The 6000-nt window shown below is 39.2% G+C and overlaps 1 pseudogene; it reads right to left on the bottom strand.

Moving 5' to 3' along the window:
* Positions 1–1486: 1486 nt before the first annotated feature.
* LOC118857682 overlaps positions 1487–6000 on the bottom strand; it is a 44958-nt pseudogene continuing 40444 nt past the window's right edge.

Genomic DNA, 6000 nt, shown 5'->3' with positions numbered 1-6000 from the left:
GAAATTTACTATGTGACACTACGGCATCACTTAATCTTTCTCTGTGCCACAGTTTCTTTATCTGTACAATGAAGGCATTGAATTCAGTTGCCTTTAAATTCCCTTTCAGCTCTAAATCTGTGATTCTCTTACTACCAAGAGATTTTGAAGGGGAGAGGTTTCCCTATGGCTTAAGAAGACTCCTCAGAAAAGGTAGAACTTGATTGGGCCTTGAATGATGGGTAGGATTCAGATGGACAGAGTGGATTAGAGAATATATTCCAGGTAAATTAAAAGGCATGAGCAAAGGTGAGGAAGAAGGAAATCCCAAGTTTTATTCAAGGAATAATGAGTAAACAAATTGGCCTACATGAGTTACAAGGATGATAAGTTTGGAAAGACAGACTGTCTAAATTGTGCAGGACTTGAAATGTTAGACCAGGGAGTTTGAACTTTACTCTGTAGACAATGGAGTGTGACTGAATATTTATGAGCAATGAGTCAAGAAAAGGAATTTCAAAATTATGTGTAGGAATCCATCTTTGCTCCTCTGCTATTTAACACTGTTTAATTAGTGAGTTGGGTAAAGGTAGAGATGGCATTCTTATCAAATTTGCAGATTTTTTAAACTGGGAAGGGGTCTTTTAGATAAAAAGTCTCCAAAACTGTTTGACAGTTAAGAAAATACAATAAAACCCAAGAAGATATATGTAAAGCCTTATACTAGCATTAAAATATGACTCATAAATACAACATGGGAGAGGTATGGGTACGTGGTTGACATATATGTTTATTAGTTTGTTGATAGGATTGAATCAGGGAGAAACTGGATAGAAGGCTCTTAAAATGGCCCAGACATTCTCAGGCTTGGGTGCCTGAGAAGCTTCTTTTTCTGTTTTTGTGTAGTTTAGTAAGTGGCCATCTTGACTGTACCTGAAACTCTCCAAAGAGGGAACCTACTACTTCTGATCTGAGACCAAATCTATCCTTACATTTCATTTTTTAATTTTTTAGGTTCACTAAATTAATTTAAAAAATCATAAAACGTTTCTTTCAAATGGCATTACATTCTGCACACTGCTCTGAATGGATGCCAGGGACATATGGACTATTGTTGCTCTTTCTCCCTTGTCCCAACCTCCCCCTGTCCCACCCTCCCTCCTGTCCCACCTTCCCCCCACCTCCACCAAAAAAAATTACAGTGACCACAAAGCAAGGTGTTCACAATAGTTACAGGAGGGGAAAAATTATTACTATTTTTTACTATCAACTATGAACAAAAATAAAACTCACTCTTTCTGCTGCTGTTCAAAATTTCAACATTAGCTTTGCATACCCTTCCCCCGCCCCTTGTTTGTAAGGAACTAAAACATTACATCTGGTGAATAGCAAAGAGTTTTCTACACCTCAAATGCAGAACACCTATGAAGCAGAAGAATGTTGGCTTTTTAAACAGAAGCAGATAGAAAAAAAAAAGCTGCAGGACTCCTTCAGTTCTTCACTAGTTTTAGAAAAACTTTCCAGAGTACTGCTTCATACTGTTTGGCAGTAAATACTATGCATTCTTCATATGGTCCTGTGTTCCTGTAATGGTAATAATTCAATCCTCAGATCCTTCCAAAGGCTCATCAATTTTGATTGATGCTCCAGATTCATGACGTATTTGTTTGATTCACTGACCACCTTTGCCAATAATAGATTCAGCCAAATCTTTGGGAATAGTTACTTGTGTTGTAAAAATGGGTCCACCAAAATCATATGACCCCAGCCCCCTGCATAGGAATAATCATATCCAGAACCACCCAAAAACTCATGGCATTCAATCTGTGGTTCATGAGCCATCTGTCATTCAGAAGGATCCATGTATCTATTGCAGAGTCCCAAGTCTCATCAGCATTACAACCAACCCATGACATCATAATGGTCACTGGGTCTTCCTCTTCTGTCATAAGCCATATGATCTCTTCCTCTAAGTGGTGGTGGTGGAGGAAGAGGAAGATTTCAAGTTCTGCTACCACCCCTGTCACCATGTAAGGGAGGAGGTGGTGGGAGTCCTCTGGGAGGGCTCACGTCATCATAATATCTTCTAGATGAGAGCATAGGAGGTCCACCATGACCTAGCAGCATTCTATCAAAGCCTCCTCTTCCAAGCATTGGAAATCCTACAGGGCATCCTCTTCAATCATCAAACATCATTGTGAAACTACCATAGTTAAGGTTTCATCATAGAAATTGGGATCATAGGGTTATATGTGCTTTGATGGGAGACTCAGATATAAGATCCCTATCAGACTTTCCCCCAATAAGAACAACTCTATCCATGGAATGAGGACAGTATTCCTGGAAAAGCTTGATAGGTGTCTGAGTGTTCTCTTGAAGTTCTTTGATTTTATCACCTTTGACCCAATAATTCCTCCTGCCAGACTCTGGTGAATCAACAGTCTTAACTCGCAGTCAAAGTCTCTGCCTTTATAGTGCTGGTAATTTAAGCATTCCACAGCATCAGATTCCAGCGGGAGCTGGCTGGTTGCAGTGGATGATGGTAACTGCAGGCCCTCTTCCAAGGTAGGGATGATTTTCTTCAGAATTTCTCCAATTGCTTCAGTATCTGCATGATACTCAATATGCCCTTGGGGCCACTGCTGTCTGGGACTGAAACACTGGCATTGTAGTGTCTATGGATTTTTTGCTTCCTTTCCCAATCACTGCTCCAGCATTCTTGCTTAGAAGCAAAATATGCAGTTCAACCATCTCATCAGTGTTTCTAGATCTTTTAGTTTGTTTTTTTAGAGGGGGGAAGGCAGGGCGATTGCGGTTAAGTGACTCGCCCAAGGTCACACAGATAGTAAGTGTCAAATGTCTGAGGCTGGATTTGAACTCAGGTCCACCTGACTCCACTCTACTCACTGCACCACCTAGCTGCCCTGTTTCTAGATCTTTTAAAGGCCTGCTCCTCCTCCATATCTTCAGCAGGGTACTTATCAAATTCATCATTGGTTTCAGTATTGGAGAAGGTTTCTTCTGGCTGTTCAGTCTCCAATTTCTCAGATTAAATGAGTAGACAATCACACAAGGCTGCTTCTCTTCTATACCACCTCTGCCCATTGGTCCGAGCTAAACAGAGAGTGAGTGCAGGCCCCTCGCTCCTCTCCCCCACTGACTTTCTTTAAACTATCAGCCAGATCTTCTACAGAAGGAAACTGACTTTAGTGAGCACAGGGTTTGGTCCAGGATTTACTTCTTATAGAATAAGAAGTAAACTAGGTTTAAGTTCTCTCTCTCTCTCTCTCTCTCTCTCTCTCTTCTCTCTCTCTATCTCTCTCTCCTCCTCTCTCCTCTTCTCTCCTCCTCTTCTCTCTCTCTCTCTCTCTGTCTCCCTGTCTCTCCCGTCTCTCCATGTCTCTGTCTCTCCTCTTCTGTCTCTCCATATCTCTGTCTCTCTCAGTCTCCCTCTCCTCTGATGCATTAATGGATTAATGTTGTCCCAAGATCCATGATTTTGATGTTGTTAGAGGAAAAGCAGGTCTGGGCATAAAACCTTGTGTTTTGGTTTCCCTTGAAAGGAAGAGAGATGATCAAAATAACTTCCTCCAAGTGTCTCTGGCAAGGCTATGATGTTTTTCAATAGTTAGCTGTTTTTATTCTCACTCTTATTATCTATGAAGTCATTTTAAGAGGCAGTAGCATGCTTTAGAAGTTCATGAAATTTGTATTCAATGAGGTAATGAGTCTGATTATCTGACATGCATCTGAAGCTGGAATTTAATAAACCCATATTGGAACATCCTCAGTAGATTACCCAATATCTTTCTCTCCCAAGAGATCAGGTCAAGGAAAATCTCCTTTTATGGTTTCACAAAGTGTACTGTTGCTTAGGATAATAGCTGATACATAGTAAGTGCTGAGAAGTACTCGTTAAGTTGAATTTGTTATGGAGCTGGATCAGGAGTGTTTGGCTGAGTCTATACACAATCATGCATATATATGTGTGTATACATATGACACACATACGTATGTGCATACACGTATGCATATACGCACACATAGACACACAGTGTATTGTATATTATGATAAAATAAAAAGTACATTAGGTATGTTATAAATAATGAATTAGACATAAGTATATATCTATATTTGTATCTATCTACTCTGGTTTTAATGCTTATATCAGGGTAGGCCTATATATATATATAATATATATATATAATAATATATATATGTGTGTGTGTGGTGTGGGTGTGTGTGTGTGGTGTGTGCGCGTATGTCTACATACATATACATGCATATTTATGTGTCTATGTGTGTATGCATATTACACACACACACACACACACACCACACACACACACTCTATTATGTTAATAACGAAATGGCATTGACCACCATCTGATTCTAATGTCAAGACCTGGAATCTGTTTCAAGGATAATATTTTGAGATCCATTTTATTGGATTTATCCAAACTTCATTTTTCATCTGCCTTGCTTTGATTTGATATCCCATAGAGGGATCAGTTAGATCTCTCCTTTCCTTTCTATTCCTTTTATCTCTTCTGTGCCTGATTTAATTGTACTGCAAAGAAAAGCATGCAAGAGTCCGCTAGTGGATTTTCACCTAAGAAACACAAACTGAGGTGGGATCTGCCCGTTGTAATGGGGTATGTTTCATAATTTTCTAGATTTGAAATGCAATTAGCAAAACTGTATGTTTTAAGTTAAAATATAAAGATAGAGCTGAAAAAGATATCATTGTACGTAGGTATGAAAGAGTGGAATCACCACAATAGAACCTCAAAATTTAAACCTAAAAACATTTTTTTTAAAAAAATAAACATTCTATAGATGTCTTTAACAATCATCTTCATCTCCTAACAGATCCCTGAGAACCATCCATTATCATATTTTTAAAAAGGAAAAATAAAACCTAGTAACTGACACATGTACCAAGTACAACATTAAATGCAGTGCTCACATCCAGAGTGCCCTCACCTCTACAAAGAGTGGAAGAAGTTTCATTCTCATGTCTTTTAGGGAAACTGACTTTGCCCATTATAAATTTATGATTCACCTTTGGTTTTCGTTGTTTCCATTGATATTATTGTAGTCTTTGTAATATGATTTCCTGGTTCTGCACATTTCACTTTGCATCAGTTCATATTTTTATTTTAATTAATTAATTTATTTAACATATTTAGTTTTCAGCATTGATTTTCACAAGAGTTTGAATTACAATTTTCTCCCCATTTCTACCCTCCCCCCCACTCCAAGAGCGTATATTCTGGTTGCCCTGTTCCCCAGTCAGCCCTCCCCTCTGTCACCCACTCCCTTCCCATCCCCTTTTCCCTTCCTTTCTTGTAGGGCAAGATAAATTTCTACACCCCATTGCCTGTATCTTATTTTCAAGTTGCATGCAAAAACTTTTTTTTTGTTTTTGAACATCTGTTTTTAAAACTTTGAGTTCCAAATTTTCTCCCCTCTTCCCTTCCCACCCACCCTCCTTAAGAAGTCAAGCAATTCAACATATGCCACATGTGTATCATTATGTATAATCCTTCCACAATACTGTTGTGGAAGACTAACTATATTTTGCTCCTTCCCAACCCATCCCCCTTTATTGAATTTTCTCCCTTGACCCTGTCCCCTTTGAAGTATTGTTTTTGACTACCTCCACCCCCATCACCCTCCCTCCATCATCCCCCCTTTTTATCTTCTTCCCTCTTCTTTCCTGTGGGGTAAGATTCCCAATTGGGTATGTATGGTATTCCCTCCTTAGGCCAAATCTTATGAGAGCAATGTTTCATTCCCTTCCCCCTCCATGCCCCCTCTCCCTCCTCCCACAGAAATGCTTCCTCTTGCCACCTTTATGCGAGATAATCCACCCATTCTATCTCTCCTTATCTCCCCTCTCAGTATGTTCTCTTCATCCCTTAATTTCATTTTATTTCTTTTAGATATCTTCCCTTATCTTCAACTCACCCTGTCTCTCTCTCCTCCCTCCCTCTCTCTCTTATATACATATATAT

This window comes from Trichosurus vulpecula, chromosome 7 (genome assembly GCF_011100635.1).
Source record: "Trichosurus vulpecula isolate mTriVul1 chromosome 7, mTriVul1.pri, whole genome shotgun sequence".
Taxonomy (NCBI): domain Eukaryota; kingdom Metazoa; phylum Chordata; class Mammalia; order Diprotodontia; family Phalangeridae; genus Trichosurus; species Trichosurus vulpecula.
The sequence above is the reverse complement of the archived record's forward strand: the minus strand, read 5'-3'. Positions and strand labels throughout refer to the sequence as shown.